Source organism: Pan troglodytes, chromosome 22 (assembly GCF_028858775.2).
Source record: "Pan troglodytes isolate AG18354 chromosome 22, NHGRI_mPanTro3-v2.0_pri, whole genome shotgun sequence".
NCBI lineage: Eukaryota > Metazoa > Chordata > Mammalia > Primates > Hominidae > Pan > Pan troglodytes.
Window position 1 is genome coordinate 41,434,073 of NC_072420.2, and position 20,089 is coordinate 41,454,161.

The 20,089-nt window shown below is 42.7% G+C and overlaps 1 protein-coding gene and 1 pseudogene across 3 annotated transcripts in view; one reads left to right on the forward strand and one right to left on the reverse strand.

Annotated features, from left to right (window-relative positions):
- Window positions 1-20,089, reverse strand: part of DSCAM (DS cell adhesion molecule) — a 939,729-nt gene that overhangs the window by 732,584 nt on the left and 187,056 nt on the right. The gene's annotated exons all lie outside the window — the stretch shown is intronic.
- On the forward strand, window positions 13,965-14,039 carry LOC112206668 (small nucleolar RNA U3; annotated as a pseudogene).

Consider the following 20,089-nt stretch of genomic DNA (forward strand, 5'->3'; position numbering starts at 1 on the left):
AGCTATAGGCCAATATTCCTGATGAACACAGATGCAAAAAATCCTCAAGAAAATACTAGCAAACTGAATTCAATAATATATTAAAAAGATAATTCACCATGATCAAGCGGGATTCTTCACAGAGATGCAAGAATGATTGAACATACACAAATCAATAAACATAATATTACCACATTAACAGAATCAAGGCCAAATCTATATGATAATTTCGATAGATGCTGAAAAAAATTTGATAAAATTCAATTCCTTCATAAAAATCCTCCAGAAATTGGTTATAAAAACAACACACCTTAATTTAATAAAGGCCATATATGACAAATCCACAGAGAACATCATACTGAGCAGGAAACAGTTGAAAACTTCATTTCTAAGATGTAGAACAAGACAAAAACGCCCACATTCACTTTTGTTCAACATAGCACTGAACATTCTGTCCAGAGTAATTAGGCAAGGGAAAGAAAGAAAAGGCATCCAAATTAGGAAAAGAGGGAGTCAAATTTTCCCTGTTTGCAGACAATATCATCATAATTAGATAGATGGGTAGAGAAAAGCCTAAAGACTCCATCAAAAAAAAATTAGAACTAATAAATCAATTTGGTAAAGGTGTAGGATATAAAATTAACATATAAAAATCAGTAGTGTTTGCTATATGCCAATAGCAAACTATTTGAAATTGAAATTGAAAAAGTAATTCCATGTACAATAGTTACAAGATATAAATAAAATGCCTATAAATAAACTTGACCAAGGAGGTGAAAAATCCCTGCAATGAAAACTATAAGACGCCAATGAAAGAAATCGAAGAGGACACAAAAAATTAGAAAGATATTCCATGTTCATGGATTGAAATAATGTTTAAAAATATACATATTATCCAAAGTGATCTACAGATTTAATGCAATCTCTATAATAAAAATCTCAATGACATTCTTCACTGCAATAGAAATAACAATCCTAAAATTCATATGGAAATGCAAAAGATCCTGGATAGCTAAAGCAATCTTCAGCAAAAAGAACAAAGCTTCAGGCATCACTCTATCTGATGAAAATATACTGCATAGCTATAGTAACCAAAACAGAATGACACTGGCGTAAAAACAGATACATTGATGAATGTGACAAAATAGAGAACCTAGAAATAAATATATGTATGTATATCCAAATGATTTTCAACAAAGGCACCAGAAGTACTCATTGGGGAAAGGACAGTATCCTCAATAAATGGTCCTTGGAAACTGGATATCCACATGCAGAAGAATGTAACTAGATCACTATCTCCATATTCAAAAATCAACTCAAATAAGATCAGAGGCTTAAGTGTTAGGACCATAACTATGAAACTACCAGAAGAAAACATAGAGGAAATGCTTCATGGAATGGGGCAAGGATTCTTTAAAGACAACCTCAAAAGCACAGACAACAAGAGCAAGAATAGACAAATGGAATTATATCAAATTAAAAATCTTTTGCACAGCAAAGGAAACAACAGATTGAAGAGACAACTTACAGAATGGGAAAAAAAAACTGTGCACTATGCATCTGACAAGGGATTAATATCCATAATATATAAGGAACTCAAACAACTCAATATCAAAAAAGCAAATAATTAAATTTAAAAATGGACAAAAGACTCGAATAGATATTTTTCAAAAGCAGACATACAAATGGACAACAGCTATATGAAAAAATGCTCAACATCACTAATCATCAGGGAAATGCAAATCAAAACCACAATGAGATATCACTTCACCTTAGTTAGAATGGTTATCATCAAAAACACGCAAAAAATTTAACAAGTGCTGGTGAGGATGTGGAGAAAAGAGAGCTCTTCCACACTGTTGGTGAGAATGTAAATAAGTATAGCCATTATGGAAAGAGGCATGAAAGATCCTCAAAAATTTAAAAATAGAAATAGCATATGATCCAGCAGTCCCATTACTGGATATAGATCTAAAGGAAACGAAATCAGTGTGTTGAAGGGATGTCTGTACTCCATGTTTACTCCAGCGCTGTTCACAGTAGCTGAGAGATGGAACTGACTTAAATGTGCATCTACAGAGGAATGTATAAAGGGCGGCCTGTAACTGTCTGAAACCTGGTTATTTCTCCCACGTAGCCTCTCCCCTCTAATCCTTCATTGGCTCCACTTTCTTCTTCTTTTTTTCTTTTTTGAGACATGTTGCCCAGGCTGGAGTGCAGTGGTGTGATCTCAGCTCACTGGATCCTCTACCTCCTGGGTTCAAGTGATTCTCCTGCCTCAGCCTCCTGAGTAGCTGGGATTACAGGTGCCCGCCACCACACCCAGCTAATTTTTATATATTTAGCAGAGATGGAGTTTCACCATGTTGGCCAGGCTGGTCTCAAACTCCCAACCTGAGGTGATCCACCCATCTCAGCCTCCCAATGTGCTGGGATTACAGGCATGAGCCACCATGCCTGACCTCATTGGCTCCACTTTCTCCCTCAGCCTCCTAGTCTCTCATTTTAAGCCGGTTTTTGTCCCCTCCACTCCACTGAACATGCTCTTGCAGTCACCAGTGGCCTGTGTTTTGCTGTAGCAGTGATAATTGACACTATTGATCATGCATGGTTTCCCTCTGATAGGAAGTTTCTTGCTGCTTTTTCTAAGTCTCTGTTGCTGGTTCCTACTTCCTGATTTCTACGTTTTGAAGTATCCCAGAACACAGTCTCTGGAGCTTCTTTCTTTCCCAGTCTCTTTGTACTCACTCCCTTTCTCCCTTTGATCTCACCCGTTCTGAAGGTTTTTAGTATCATCTCCAGGCTGGCAGCAACAAAATTTCCATGTCTGACCCAGACCTCTTATCTAAACTCCAAACTTCTACACCCAACTGCCTGCTCACATCTGCACCAGGATGTTGAATTTGCATCAGAAACTGAACACTCTTTTTACTGAGCCCCTGATCTTCCTTCCCTGCCCTGTTTCCCTCACTCAATGAGCAGTCCCTCTGCCATTCTAACTGCTCAGGCTACGGTCCTTGATTTCTCACTTTTTCTGTCACCTCAAATCCAACCTATCAGAAAATCCTACACTCAGCCTTTGTGATGCACCCAGCACGCTGCTCCTTTCCCCATGTCCACACCATCTCTCGTTAGAATGACTAAAATGACTCCCACCTGGAGCCCTCGCTCCAGTCCCCATGCCCCTTCAGCTCTATGCTCAACACAATAGCCAGATAAATCTTCTTAAAGCATAAGTCATATAATGCCACCCTGTTCAAGAACCTCCAACATCCTCTCTGTCCCTATCTCCCCTTCCTAACCCTGCTCTTGTTACACAGGCTGCTGCAGGCCTTGGTGTTTGCTGTTTGCTCTGCCTGAAAAGCCCTCTTCCACCCCCGCTGACATCCCCAGGACTCTATCACTTCATTTAGGTTTTCACTCAAGTGCCCCTTCTCAGCGAGACCGACTCTAGCCTATCTGAAACTCCACATCTCCCTTAAAATTACTCTTCTTCACTGCTTCAGTTTCTCTGCACTAATTACGATCTACTAGTCTACATATTCATTTATCTGATGCATTGCTCTCCCCCACCCACTAGAATAAAGCTACCTTAAGATGAAGGCTTCTGCCTGTTTTGTTCACACTGTATCCCCAGCAGCCAGAAACCATGTGTGGCACTCAGTATTTGCCTCGAAAATTTATTTGTTGAATAAATGAACAAACTACACACATCACCATGGATAAATCTCAAAGCAATAATGTTGAGAACAAAGCAAGTCCCAGAAGAACCCTTCCTCTGTGATTCTAATTACATAAAGTTCAAGAGCATGCACATCTTAGCAAAATATTACTTAAGGCTACAAACATGTGGTACAACTACAAAGAACATTGAGGATTAGTTAACAAGGAGTTCAGGAGAGGGGTCCCTCCTGTAGGGTGGGGTGGAGACGTGATTGGAGAGGAGCACACAGGGGCCTTTTCAAGGACACTCTTCTATTTCTTAAGTGGGGTTCTATTCATGTTTATATTTTGTGTAAAAAAAATTAAGTTACATTTTTAAAAGACAAAAAAAGACAAAGTTACATTTAAAAAAATCATTGAAGCAAGCAGAGTGCATCACCTCCTTGTAATCCAATATTCATAATATAAATGACCCCATCCCCATCTCCTCGGCCACTGATCTGATGCCTCTGTTCTGCTTATCCGCTGCATTACAAGCTCACTGTGCAGCAAATTCACACTATTCATTGTTAGCTCTATAGCCCAACTGGATGGCAAACATCCCAACAGACAAAACTCCAAGAAGAGTCAAAACAAGAATAAAGTGCAGGTCATCTTTTCTTTTGCACTTCTGACAGCACTTTGTACATGGTAATAATAATCTACCAATTAACTACATAAGCCACATGGTTTTATTACAGTGTGAAGCTTTGTGTCCAGAAAGGAGAGAAGGCTCCCTAAGACTCTGTCAAGAGTGGGTGCTTCCTTTCTGCTGTAACCTCTTCTTTTCTCCAAAGCCAGCTCACCTCTTCCTCCTGACTGAGCACAGCTGGGGCCCTCCCCTAGGTCGGCTTAATGAGGTGGGGCCCTCCCTCTGGCTTGGAATCCACACACATTCCTGCAGCCAAATGCTACAGCAAGAGGCAGGGACCACGTTTAATGTTTTTCCTTAGGAAACTGACCTATGTCTCCACCAATATCTGACAATTTGGCAAGAGGACCAACAAAATTTGAGGTAATATGTGATAAAATATGCAGTTATTTAAAAAAATATTTTTATAGATTGGGTGCAGGGACTTGTGTTTGTAATCCTAGATACTGAGAAGGCTGAGGCAAGAGGAGCACCTGAGCCCAGGAGTTTGAGGTCACAGGGAGCCATGATTGCATCACTGTACTCCAGCCTGGGCATCGGAGAAAGACCCTGTCCAACAGAACAACAACAACACAAATAGTGTTCCAAAACTGGATAAGCATGCAGATGTTCAAAGGAAGCCCTGAAAATAAGCTCAATTTTAAAAAGCGGGGAGTAAAGAATTACAAAAGGAAGGAAAGGAGGAGAGAAGGGGAGAAGAGGGAAGCAAGGAGGAAAGGCAACTGTTTTGTTCACTAGTATATCCCCAGAAACGTTTAAATAATAGACACTAAGCATTTGTTGAATGAATGAAGTAACAGATGAAATAGATGTGAAGCAATGTGAGAAAATATGGACTTACATGGCTAACACCCTGTCACGTGGCCTGCACCTGAATCTACACAACAGGCCCTTCAGCCTCCGCCATGTAACAGAGTTCAGGGAGCCCAGCCTTTTTCTTCTAACACCTCAATGCCAGACTTGGTCCATGTTGGACACCAGCTTATCTGTGCTTCTGGTACCCCAGAGGTACTTGATGAACATACTGTTTTATTTATTTAACACATATTTGGGGAGAGTATCTGCAAGGATTCCTCCAATGTAGTGTATCAGGAGGTATTCCTTGGTCTGTTAGTTCCCAGAAAATGACCTCATTCTATGGAAAATCTGGTTGTCCATGGTTAGTCCAATGTGGTGACACAAAATGGAAATCCTTAAAACTAAAGAAAGAATTACAGTCATTTAATAAAGACAATGAAACTGAAACATCATGAATCATAGTTTAGGAAATCAATTTGTAATGAAGAAACATTTAGTATGGGAGAAGGGAGTGAGTAAATTATCTATGGAAAGATGAAGCAACACATTTATACAAAGTGTCAATAGATAAAATGGACACACCTTTAGATGTATATTATACTGAATTTAAACCACACACATTGGTAACAAATAGACTAATCCATTTCCAAACTAATTAGATTGCTGGGTGCACATTACTATCAGAGTAGCCAGAGGTAGGCTTCAAACTAATGGTAGTAATTGCTTTTAAACAACCTTTAGATGAGTCCAGGCATCTTAAATGTCCTATTTATCTCCCTTTCCTATTGTAGAAATTATGCTATAGATCAGCCTAATGGGGGACCCACACCTAATAGACATACAAAGGACAATCAGAAGAGTCAAGAAGTAAAAAGCAAAAAATGAAGTTTTATAGAACGAATGAGGACAAAAATCTGAACCGCACCTGAAGCGGAGCTGGGCCTTGTCACCAACAAAACCTTACAGTGCAAGGTTCTGCAGCTGGCTGGCTTTATGACCTTGAGCTTCCACTTAACCTGTCCACACTTCCAGTTTTCACCTACAAATTGAAGGGGGTTGTGCAAGCATTTGACATTCTTTCAGTTGCTACGGGCAGTGAACCTATGAACATGACAGTGACAACAATGGCAAGAAACAGCCATGAGGTCTTCTTGTCATCAGGCAAGAGCCTCTTTTCTTGCTCAGACTCCGCTGTGGGGAGCAACCGCACACCAGACCCTCCGACACATCCTCCGTGTTTCTGCCAGCTCTGCCACTATTCAAGTTCTCCTGATTTTATCAGCACCTGCTCTTGTTCCCCCATGCCCAGGACCACTACAATAGCCTCCTTTCTATTTTCTGCTAATCATTACTCCCCTAAAACACACAACAGGTGCAATACTTTTGACATATTAAATGTGTCTACCTTCAGAATCCCCCAGAAGGAGACTCTGTGACAGGGATTCAAGCAAAAGTAGTTTATGTGAGGTAGTTGGTTTCAGGAAACACAGGCAGGAAAGGAGGCAAGTGAACAATAAAAGGAAGACGGTCAATGAAGGGCACATTATAGCAAGTCGCCACTACGAGAAATGGCAGCTTCATCTCTTGGAGACACTGAGAACCAGAGCAGGACCCTGCCTCAGTTACTCTTCCTGAAAGCCTAGCTAGCTGAGGTTTACATCACCAACTCCGGCTGTCACTGGCCGTGGCTGCTCTCAGGAGTCAATCTCAGGCACTTTCACCTGCCAAAGAGAGTCCTTAGGTGAAGTGTTGCTACTGGGCAGCTGGAAGTGCTGCCAGGAAATGGTAAGGAGGTGAGAGGCTCCAGGCAGGCACCAACAGCACCGGCGACAACACCACTCATTTTTGTTTCTTAATTGTCCTGTGTCTCCTTCACACATGGACTTGATGGCAGCCATTGCTTCAAAGAAAGATACAGCCTAAAATAAAGACTCAGGGTTTTGCTCTGAGTTTCTGATTTGTTTCTCAAGTCTATGGTAAGCATTTCATTTCAAAGTCTGAATTTATAGGACAATTGAGAGGGAAGAGAGTTTTCTAAATTCCCAAAGCCTCCTTCTGCATTAAGGCAGAACAAAGCTTGGAGGTCTAATGATGGAGTTTTGCCACAAGACATAGTGTGAAGACTTAGAATATGGCTCAGGACAGAGTTCCCACAACATGGAAGAAGAAGGGAGATGATGCAGTGGGCAGGACATGGAGAGATTTGGGGGATAAGGATGAGGTTAAGATGTTGCCTAAGGGCCAGTTACGGTGGCTCATGCCTGTAATCCCAGCACTTTGGGAGGCAGAGGTGGGCGGATCATGAGGTCAGGAGTTCAAGACCAGCCTGGCCAACATGGTGAAACACTGTCTCTACTAAAAATACAAAAATTAGCTGGGCGTGGTGGTGCATGCCTATAATCCCAGCTACTTGGAAGGCTGAGGCAGTAGAATTGCTTGAACCCGGGAGGCAGAGTTTGCAGTGAGCTGAGATCACGTCATTGCACTTCAGCCTGGGTCACATAAAAAGGCTCTGTCCCCACCTGCCAAAAAATAAATAAATAAAATAAAAATAAAAAAGTTTTTAAACAGATGTTGCCTGGATTCTTGAGAGGAATCTTAGATTTGAGGGTGGGTATGGTTTAGATGATAGAAACTCTGGATTGGTAGGAGTGGAGAAAAGGAAAGGGAAGGTCTCCCCTACCCTGAGAGGCCACAGCAGAGTGAAAATGCTGCAATAAAAAGACAAGGCAGAGAGCAGGACTGAGGCAGCACCCTGGCCCCCCAAGATGTAGGTGAGTTGTGTAGGGGATTCCAAAGTTTATTGATGTGAATTTAAGAGCAAAATGAGATGCTCATACATCTTCTTGAAATGAGATATTCATATAGCTTCTATGGCAGACTATTTGCAAAAAATGGCTGCAATAAATTCTGTCATCCTTCATGCATGTCCTTTGCAATGTGACTTTGCTGCTCCCCTGACTTCTCTACTCCTAGAATCTGGTGTTCGCCATGCAACTGGCTTTAGTTACAGGAATATTGGCAGATCTGATGCAAGAAGTTGGGAATTAAATTAAAACAGCACTTATTTAGCAATTGCTTTATGCATGTCACTGTATGATATGGTTTGGATATGTGGCCCTGCCAAAAACTTATGTTGAAATGTCATTTCCAATGTTGAAGGTGGGGTCTGGTGGGAGGTGACTGAATCATGGGGGCGGATTTCTCATGAATGGTTTAGTGCCATCCTCCTGGTACTGTCACGATAATGAGTGAGTTCTTGCGAGATCTGGTTATTTGAAAGTTTGTGGCATCTCCCCCCTCTCTTCCTCCTGCTCTGGTCATAGGAGCTGCCTGCTCCCTCTTTGCCTTCTGCCATGATTCTAAGCTTCCTGCAGCCTCCCCAGAAGCTGAGCAGATGCCAGTATCATGCTTCTTGTACAGCCTACAGAACAGCGAGCCAACTAAACCTCTTTTCTTTATAAATTACTCAGTCTCTTTTTTGTTTGTTTGTTTGAGTTAGAGTCTTGCTCTGTCGTCCTGGCTGGAGTGCATTGGCATGATCTCGGTTCATTGCAATCTCTGCCTCCCAGGTTCAAGTGATTCTCCTGCCTCAGCCTCCTGAGTAGCTGGGATTACAGGCTCCTGCCACAATGCCCAGCTAATTTTTGTATTTTTAGTACAGACAGGGTTTCATCATGTTGGTCAGGCTGGTCTTGAGTTTCTGACCTCAAGTGATCCATCCATCTCGGCCTCCCAAAGTGCTGGGATTACAGGCATGAGCCACCACACCCAGCCCAGGCATTTCTTTATGGCAATGCAAGAATAGACAAATACACTATACTAAACATTTCATATTTTAACTTCTTTTATCCTACAACTCACAGCCATAGGAGGGAGGTATTATTATTCTTATTTTATAAATGAGGAAGCTGAGGCACAGAAAGCTTGGTCAAAGGCCATACAGTTTGCACGTCTTAGAGGTAGTATTGCAAGCCAGGCGATATAACTCCCAAGTCTGTGCGATTTATCTCTAGAATATTTACAATTCAGCCTGTAAGGAAGATTGCCCATCAAATGGTCATATGTGTGTGTGTGTGTGTGTGTGTATATATATATTTTATTTTTATTTTAATTTTATTTTTTTGAGATGGAGTCTTGCTCTGTTGCCCAGGCTGGAGTGCAGTGGCACGATCTCGGCTCACTGCAAGCTCCACCTCCCGGGTTCACGCCATTCTCCTGCCTTAGCCTCCCGAGTAGCTGGGACTACAGGTGCCCACCACCAAGCCCGGCTAATTTTTTTTGTATTTTTAGTAGAGACGGGGTTTCACCATGTTAGCCAGGATGGTCTCGATCTCCTGACCTCGTGATCCACCCGTCTCAGCCTCCCAAAGTGCTGGGATTACAGGCGTAAGCCATCGTGCCCAGCCCATGTGTATATATTGTTACTCTTCCGCATATATAAAAGGTCATGTCACTCAGCCTCTATGGTAGACTATTTGCAAAAAAATGGCTGCAATAAATTCTCTCATTCCTCATGCATGTCCTGTGCAATGTGACTTGGCTGCTCCCCGACTTCTCTACTCCTTGAATCTGGAGTTGGCCATGCAACTTGCTTTAGTCACAGGAATATTGCCAGATGTGATGCAAGCAGTTGGGAAGGGCATGAGCCTTGTGGCTTGCTGGGACATGGGTCCACCACCTGAGTACTAGGCTAGGCTAGTCCACCAGAGGGTAAAGAGCATGTGCTGAGGCCCAGTTGTGCCTGCCATCCGATTTGAAGCCCAGACACTTAAGAGAATCAAGAGAGTGCCTCTCCTCACTAGAAGAGCCGCAGAGCTGCCCCCACAGAATCATGAGAAATCATAAATGTTTGCCACTTTGGGCCACTAAGTTTTGGCATCAAGTCTTGATTGAGTCCTCCCTATGTGTGGAGTACTGTTTCATGTGGGGGAATACACGTATATCCATCACAGTGGACAGAATCGTGTCCCCCTAAAAGATAAGTTCAAGTCCTAACACCCAGCACCCGTGGATGTGACCTTATTTGGAAACAAGAACTTTGTAGATGTCATCCAATTAAGATGAGGTCATAATGGATTACCATGATCTCTAATTCAATGACTGGTTTTCTTATAAGAAGAGGAAAATCTGGACAAAGACCCAGAGAGGCAGATACAGACCCACAGGGAGAACACGGTATGATAGATACGACAACAGGGACTGAGAAGGCAGCCACCAGCAGCCACAGAGAGATGCGGAGCAGACTCCCACCAGGAGCTTCAGAGGGAGACCACCGTGTTCACACCTTGACTTTAGACTTCTGGCCTCTAGAACTATGACAAAATAAATTCCTTCTGTTTTAGGCCACCCAATGTGTGGCACTTTGTTACGGCTGTCCTAGGACATTAGTGTATATTCTGAGAGATGCAGAAAAAGGGACTGGGAAAAAAAGAAAGAGGAACACAGAATAAAGACCTAAAACTGTGGCAGGCGCCTGTAGTCCCAGCTACTTGGGAGGCTGAGGCAGGAGAATGGCGTGAACCCAGGAGACGGAGCTTGCAGTGAGCCGAGGTGGCGCTATTGCACTCCAGCCTGGGTGACAGAGCAAGACTCTGTCTCAAAAAAAAAAAAAAAAAAAAAAAGACCTAAAACTGAGATACAGAGGACAGGAGGTGTGGTGACTGCTGGCATAAAGTGGAAAGAATTTAGTTACATTATTTTCTTATTTTGGGGGGTCTATTTATGGTTTTCCTTTGAAACCCTCAGGCCAACTCCAGTTTTGTCATCAGCTGCTTGCTTAGGCGAGGATGAGGGGGGCAGCTTGGTTTCTTGGGGAAGCTGGGGGCTAACCTGGCTCCTAAAAGGGCCTCTACCCCAAAACTTCACACCTCAAATGGTCTTGTCTTCCTTCCCGTCATGACACACTTGGTTCAAGAGAAATGGGATTCTTTAGTGGGCCTGATGAAGACCCTCATGCCCTGACAGATGATACATAGTAGCATCTTAAAGATGTTAAGGATGACTTGATTTTTAGCCCTTTATCTGACCCACAACCATTTATTCTTGTTAATAGATCATCATAAATAAAGAACACAAGTGTGCTCGTGACAATCCTTAGAGTACAGGGATCCGGACTGCACAAGGCTGCCTGGAAGGGGTGTGAAATGGGGTAGTGAGGAGGCACAAAGAGGAGAGGGAGAGAAGGGTAGAGAGAAAGGACACATAGCTCCTCCCAGCCTGGGGCCTTTGCTCTTAGCCCCATCCTGTCTCATCTCCTGGCATTGAGTCTCCCAGTCCATCCAAGAGGATTCCAGGTTGGATTCCACAGTCCCCAGGCTCTCAGCCTCCCACGTGCTCCAAGCCTATCCTGAGTGCCCATCTCACTCCCGCCACTCTCCATGACCCCATGCATCAGGACTCCTCCTTGCCCCCAAATTCTCCAAGCATCATGGTCACCTAGAAGCCGGCTCTGCTTTGAATTCCTCATTGCCCCTGGAATCTTTTCAGGTTGGATTACATCTTTTTAAGCCTGAATAAAAAAACCAACTGAATGATCTTTAAAGTGCACGTGACTCCCTTGTGCCCTTCTGATCATGGATAAATAACCATATCCCTGGGGGCAGCCTGCCAGCTGGCCTGCCTATCTCTCTGTCCCCCAGTCAAGGTGCACCTGCAGGCTGATTATGCACATCACTACAGCGGGGAGTGGGCTGTCCAGACTCTTCTGTGCTGCCCTCAGTTTGTTGGGTTGATTGCTGGGGCTGGCCTCGGAGAACTTGCTAAAGGAGCATGAGAACCATTCTGGCTTCAGTCCAGGACTTCAAAGCCAGCTCCCCATCCCTCCTGCCATCATCCCATGAGCCTGCCCCTGGCAGCAGTCATTGCACAGCCTGGGGTGCCAGTCTTTGCTTCCCTCCTTTTCCTTCCTCACTGCCACCTTCTATCTCCATCACTGTCCCAGATGAAAATGCAGCCATCGCCCTCCACACATCAAAAGGGGGAGGTGTCAAGAGGGGCATTCATCTTTTTGCCTCCATGAAGAATCAGGAGCTGTATTGGATATGTTCACATTTATTTATTTATTTATTTATTTTATTTATTTATTTATGAGACAGAGTCTTGCTCTGTCACCAGGCTGGAGTGCAGTGGCAGGATCTTGGCTCACTGCAACCTCCACCCCCCAGGTTCAAGCAACTCTTCAGCCTCAGCCTCCCGAGTAGCTGGGACTACAGGTGCATGCCACCACACCCAGCTAATTTTTGAAATTTTTTTTCATTTTTATTGTTTTTAGTAGAGAGAGACGGGGTTTCACCACGTTGGCCAGGATTGTCTCAATCTCTTGACCTCATGATCTGCCCACCATGGCCTCCCAAAGTGCTGGGATTAAAGGCACGAGCCACTACGCCCGGCCACATTCACATTTATTGATTCAACTGGCCCTTGCTTCACACCTGCTTCAAATATTTCAGAATTCCTCCTGTTTTTTACATCATGAAACTGAGGCTGAGAGGGTGACGTTAGCTTGCACGGGAGCCACAGGTCATACTGAGTGGAATTTGTGTTTGATTCTGACCTGCCTTACCCTAGAGACACTGTCTTTCTATCCAACTGCAGAGGTCCTGGGCACAGGCCAGTCAGGGAGTAAGAATGGGCCATTTAACAAGCATTCATAGCCACCAGCAGTCACTGCTTTGCCAGTTTCAAGCAGGCAAGAGTCAAGGAAGCCTCAGCAGCTGTGGCATTTTGCCACCCAGGTAGAGGAACTTTGCTTTCCTGCAAATCTCTCCTCCTGTGATCCTTGACTGATGCCTGGCTTGGCTGTGCTGTTTTTCCGGGAAGTTAGATGTTATTCTCATGCCAGGTCTCTGGCTACAGCTCATGGACTGTGCCTGGCCTCCAGAATCTTCCCCTTTCTGCACCTGGCACCAAGCCTTCTAATACATCCCTTCACCTTCCCAGCTGGGACAGGGTCCCCAAGACACCTCACTGAGAATCAAGACGATCAGTCCCCATAGTGTGTGCATGTGACACTGGGGAGCCTGGAGCTGATGCACTTACTTATAATCACAACATTCCCAAAGCACAACTTGGAGTTTGGCTCTTTGCCTTCCTTCTCCTGGAATGCAACAGTCATTGTTGAATTTCTACCCTCACCTAACCAGGCAATTCCTTATGGAAAGAGTCAGTCTGGTATCTGAACTCAGTGAATGACTTCAAGTTAAACCCAAGGCTGCAGCCATGATCCTTCCAAGTAGTGGACTTTATCATCCTTGAGTCTGGCTCATCACGAAGATGCAGTTTTGCTAAATCTAAGTACAGCTCTTGTCTGCTCCAAGTCTCCCAGCTTGGTACCTGTTATCAAATGTTTTTAGCAGAGAGTCTGTTTCCTTATCTTTTCTAGCTTCTAGAATCTACATGTATTCCCTGGCTCATGGCCCCCCCCCCCTCTATTTTCAAAGCCAACATAGCATCTCTCTCTCTCTCTCTCTCTCCCTCCTGCCCTCCCTCTTTTTCTCTCTCCTCCACCCCTCCATCTCTCATCTTATATTTGAACACAGATGTGCACTACAGGGAGAACATCATGTGATCATGAATACAGACATCCACCAGCTAAGGAGAGAGGACTGGAACAGATCTTTCCCTCACAGCTCTCAGAAAAAAAAAAAACCCTGTTGACACCTTGATCTTGGACTTGGAGCCTACAGAACTGCAAGACAGAGCAAACTTCTCTTGTTCAAGCCTCTCGGTTTGTGATGCTTTCTTAACAGCCCTAACAAACTAATACAGAGAGAAACGATCCCAATTAGAGAGTGCCCTTGTACATTTACTTTTTTAAAAAAGAACTTATCAGAAGAGTACTTTCAGGGATCATTTCTATAGTTCATTACTAGAGAAGTTTCTCTAAACATGTAGAGCATCAAAACCGCACAACTACATGCAAACTGAACAACCTGCTCCTGAATGACTACTGGGTAAATAACAAAATTAAGGCAGAAATAACCAAGTTCTTTGAAACCCATGAGAACAAAGATACAGTGTACCAGAATCTCTGGAACACAGCTAAGGCAGTGTTTACAGGGAAATGTATAACACTAAATGCCCACATCAGAAAGTGGGAAAGAAGTAAAATCAACACCCTAACATCACAATTAAAGAAACTAGAGAAGCAAGAGCAAACGAATTCAAAACCTAGCAGAAGACAAGAAATAACTAAGGTCAGAGCAGAACTGAAGGAGTTAGACACATGAAAACACCTTCAAAAAATTAATGAATCCAGGAGCTGGTTTTTTGAAAAGATTAACAAAATAGATAGACCACTAGGTAGACTAATAAAGAAGAAAAGAGAGGAGAATCAAATAGACACAATAAAAAATGATAAAGGGGATATCACCACTGATCCCACAGAAATACAAACTATCATAAGAGAATACTATAAACACCTCTACACACATAAACTAGAAAGTCTAGAAGAAATGGACAAATTCCTGGACACATACACCCTCCCAAGACTAAACAAGGAAGAAGTTGAATCCCTGAATAGATCAATAACAAGTTCTGAAATTGAGGCAGTAAATCAATAGTCTACCAACCAAAAAAAGCCCAGGACCAGACGGATTCACAGCCAAATTCTACCAGAGGGTACAAAGAGGAGCTGATACCGTTCCTTCTGAAATTATTTCAAACAATAGAAAAAGAGGGACTCCTCCCTAACTCATTTTATGAGGCCAGCATCATCCTGATTCCAAAACCTGGCAGAGACACAACAAGAAAAGAAAATTTCAGGCCGATATCCCTGATGAACATCGATGCAAAAATCCTCAGTAAAATACTGGCAAACCGAATCCAGCAGCACATCAAAAAGCTTATCCACCATGATCAAGTCAGCTTCATCCCTGGGATGCAAGGCAGATTCAACATACACAAATCAATAAACAGAACCAATGACAAAAAATACATGATTATCTCAACAAATGCAGAAAAGGACTGATAAAATTCAAAACACCTTCATGCTAAAAACTCTCAATAAACTAGGTCTTGATGGAACATATCTCAAAATAATAAGAGCTATTTATGATAAACCCATAGCCAATATCATACTGAATAGGCAAAAGCTGGAAGCATTCCCTTTGAAAACTGGCACAAGACAAGGATGCCCTCTCTCACCACTGCTATTCAACATAGCATTGGAAGTTCTGGCCAGAGCAATCAAGCAAGAGAAATAAATAAAGGGCATTCAAATAGGAAGAGAGGAAGTCAGATTGTCTGTGTGTGCAGACGACATGATTGTATATTTAGAAAACCCCATCATCTCGGCCCTAAAACTCCTTAAGCTGATAAACAACTTCAACAAAGTCTCAGGATACAAAATCAATGTGTAAAAATCACAAGCACTCCTATACACCAATAATAGACAAGCAGAGAGCTAAATAATGAGTGAACTCCCATTCACAATTGCTACAAAGAGAATAAAATACCTGGGATTACAACTTACAAGGGATGCGATAAGACCTCTTCAAGGAGAACTACAAACCACTGCTCAAAGAAAAAAGAGGGGACACAAACAAATGGAAAAACATTCCATGCTCATGGATAGGAAGAATCAATATTATGAAAATGGCAATACTGCCCAAAATAATTTATAGATTAAATGCTATCCTCATCAAGCTAACATTGACTTTCTTCACAGAACTAGAGAAAACTACTTTAAATTTCATACGGAATCAAAAAAGAGCCTGTGTAGCCAAGACAACTCTAAACAAAAAGAACAAAGCTGGAGTCATCATGCTACCTGCCTTCAAAATATACTACAAGTCTACCATAACCAAAACAGCATGGTTCTGGTATCAAAACAGATATACAGACCAATGGAACAGAACAGAGGCCTCAGAAATAACAGCACACATCTACAACCATCTGATCTTTGGAAAACGTGACAAGAACAAGCAATGGGGAAAGGATTCCCTATTTAATAAATGGTGCTGGGAAAACTGGCTAGCCATATGCAGAAAACTGAAACTGGACTCCTTCCTTAAACCTTATATAAAAATTAACTCAAGATGGATTAAAGACTTAAATGTAAAACCTAAAACCATAAAAACCCTAGAAGAAAACCTAGGCAATATCATTCAGGACATCGGCATGGGCAAAGACTTCATGACTAAAACACCAAAAGCAATGGCAACAAAAGCCAAAATTGACAAATGGAATCTAATTAACTAAAGAGCTTCAGCTCAGCAAAAGAAACTATTATCAGAGTGAACAGGCAACCCTACAGAATGGGAGAAATTTTTTGCAATCTACCCATCCGACAAAGGGCTAATATCCAGGATCTACAGGGAACTTAAACAAATTTACAAGAAAAAAACAAACAACTCCATTAAAAAGTGGGTCAAGGATATTAACAGACACTTCTCAAAAGAAGATATTTATGCAGCAAAAAAAAAAAAAAAATGAAAAAAGCTCATCATCACTGGTCATTAGAGAAATGCAAATCAAAACCACAATGAGATACCATCTCAAGCCAGTTAGAACGGTGATCATTAAGAAGTCTGGAAACAACAGACGCTGGTGAGGATGCAGAGAAATAGGAACACTTTCACACTGTTGGTGGGAGTATAAATTAGTTCAACCATTATGGAAGACAGTGTGGCGATTCCTCAAGGATCTAGAACCAGAAACACCATTTGACCCAGCAATCCCATTACTGGGTATATACCCAAAGGATTAGAAATCATTCTACTATAAAGACACATGCACATGTATGTTTATTGCTGCATTATTTACAATAGCAAAGACTTGGAACCAACCCAAATACCCATCAATGATAGACTGGATAAAGAAAATATGGCACATATACACCATGGAATACTATGCAGCCATAAAAATGAATGAGTTCATGTCCTTTGCAAGGACATGGATGAAGCTGGAAACCATCATCCTCAGCAAACTAACACAGGAACAGAAAACCAAACACCACATGTTCTCACTCACAAGTGGGAGTTGAACAATGAGAACACAGGGGCACAGAGAGGGGAACATCACACACCGGGGCCTGTCAGGGGTTGGAGGGCAAGGAGAGGGAGAGCATTAGGAAAAATGCCCAATGCATGCAGGGCTTAAAACCGAGATGATGGGTTGATGGGTGCAGCAAACCACCATGGCACATGTATACCTATGTAACAAACCTGCACATTCTGCACATGTATCATAGAAAAAAAAGAAAAGAACTTGTCAGAAAGTTCTGTGAAACCAAAAGTACTTACTATAATTGTTGGTTTGGAGAGGCAGAGGAGGTAGGAGAGGGTGCTGAGGGCATACTTTCCTAACCAATGTCATTGCCATGAAGATTTCTGAGGTCTCTGGCTCCTTCTTCCATGCCCAATTCCTTGCGCAGAGCAACTTGGAGGCAAATCATGAAGGCACTGCCTGGCCCAGCCCCTGGCCCTGGAGGAGGCACTTCCTCCTCCTCCTCTGCTTCCGTGGGGCCTTTTGGTCTCCATCATGTCAGACTTAGCACTTCCTCCAGCCCAGCATCTAACGTGGGTGATTTGCACCTTTATTATGAATTATTTATTCTCCGGGGTATCTATGACCACAGTGTGCAAGTGATATTTCCATTCAAGGACCAAAGAAAAAAAAATTTTTTTAAACTTTGTTTCCTGAGAGACACATTCCAGGCATCATAGAAGCAACAGGGGAAGGATGGGGACACAGCAAGTCATTGCAGGTAGGCTATGACCCCGGGAAGAACATCCTTCACACCTGGTAACATTTGTGAGAAGGTGTTTCCTCCAGAAGAAATTAGTTCAGGGACATTTTGCTAGTAAGAGGCCAATTATCTGTTTGAGGCCACCAACAGAATGGGTGTTTAATTTCTATACCCAAAGCTGACATCTCATTGCATGATCAGCGATCAGTGCCTGTTATCAACAGCCGCAAAGGGTCTTACTCTAGGGCTCCGATGCCCGCTCCAGATCCCCTGAATTCTCATCTCACATGTGGCTGGTCAGCTGCAGGGGAATGAGGAGCTAACCTCCGCCCTGTGCTGCTGACGGGAATGGCATTTCCCCACCCTGTGCAGCTCTGGCAGCCTCCCTCTTACCCCTGCTATCACAGCCGCGGAGGCAGGTAGGGAGCTCGTGACAGCTGGCAAGCCAGCCTCTGGGAATAAAACATTTTAGCACTTCATAAATTTCTAACAAGGTTTCAAATTGCGGCCGTTTCCCTCCTCTCAGCTCCGTCAACTAGCAAAAGGGGTTGGGGGTGGGGGAAGAAACACTAATTAAATCTACGGTGGGAAAGCACTGCTGGTAAGATTGCTACTTATTAAAAATCATGAACTGTTAGGACCCGATTACAAAGTAAGTTGAAATTCTCCCCATTTTCCCCATACATAAAAATATAAAACAGAGCCTTTCAATTTTATATGTATTTGGTATATATATATATTTTTTTTTTTCAAAGGATTAAATACATATCCTTAACAGGATAGCTGATATATGACATTCTTAAACCTAAGGGAAGATGACACATAACTAACTAAAATGCTGAGAGACATTCAATATCAATACTGAACATTAACATTGAGGCTTGGTATCATTTACAAAGTAGTTATTTCACATTCTTTTCCCCTGGGAGTTTTACTGAAAGAAAATGCTTGCTAGAAGAGCATCAAATGGAGAAAACACAGCCTGGAAAGCCTCACCCAACTGACAGCTTCCAAGTTCCAAGTTTTGGTCACCATCACTAATGTTTTTAAAAAGACAAAACAACAATTCCAAAAAAAAAGAAAAAAAAACTTTTTTTTTTTTTTTTTTTTTTTTGAGGCAGGGTCTCTTTCTGTTGTTCAGTCTGGAGTGCAGTGGTGCAATCTCAGCTCACTGCAACCTCCGCCTCCCAGGTTCAAGTGATTCTCCTGCCTCAGCTTCCCAAGTAGCTGGAATTACAGGTGCATGCCACCATGCCTAATTTTTATATTTTTAGTAAAGACGGGGTTTCACCATGTTGGCCAGGCTGATCTCGAACTCCTGACCTCAGGTGATCCACCCGCCTCGGCCTCCCAAAGTGGTGGGATTACAGGCATGAGCCACCATGTCCAGCCAAAAAACCTTTCTTAATTTCATGGTTCTTTGTTTTAAAAGAAAGGTACTTGCTTTACAGAAAATACATAAGCCTTATGGGTAGGGGAAATGTGGAACAGGGAACAAAAAAACTAATTCACAAAGACGTTTAATTGTCAACTAAAACATGTTAGGAGCACTGTAGGAGGGGTGTGTTTGGAAAAATAAGGGTAAGATTTTCAATAGTTTCACTCTGAGAAAACCAGCATTCCTTTTCCTACTAGAGTAAGTAAGCAGGGTTGCCTTCTTCAGGTAGTGGGTCTCACATGAAAAACTATTCAACCTGAAATAAGGGTCGTAGAATTGGTGACGTGAGAATTGGGCAAAACTAGGGCACAGACAGATCCTGGCAGTAACTTCGGGCCCACATCGCTTTGGGCAAAACACACAGACAAGCAGGAAGCAGGTACAGGACAACCACCAGCTGCTGCACTGAGCATTCTCTGCGCTCCCTGCACCTTCACCTGATGCCCATTTTCTTTTTTAGCATGAGAAAGTTGACCTTTAGGATGACATACAAAATAAGCTTCTCCAGCTAGGATGGGAGGCAAAATGCAAAGACCATGTGTGCTATTTATGTTTGAGAATGAACCTTCCTGCAAAGTATCAGCCTGTCGTATATTTAGAACAGAGACCCCAGGGTGGGAGCATCTCATGGCAGCTCCCAATTGAATGCCAGATGCAAATGATCACTTGCTATTAATCCCAGCCTTGCTAACATTTGGTCCTGGGCATCACAGCTAATTGACGGGATGAATTACCATTTCTACGGATGGTGCCACCTGTGACATTCGGGATCTTTGAGAGGTAGAACCCGCAGTAGTTTAACATTGCCAGTTTAGTCAATTATGATCAT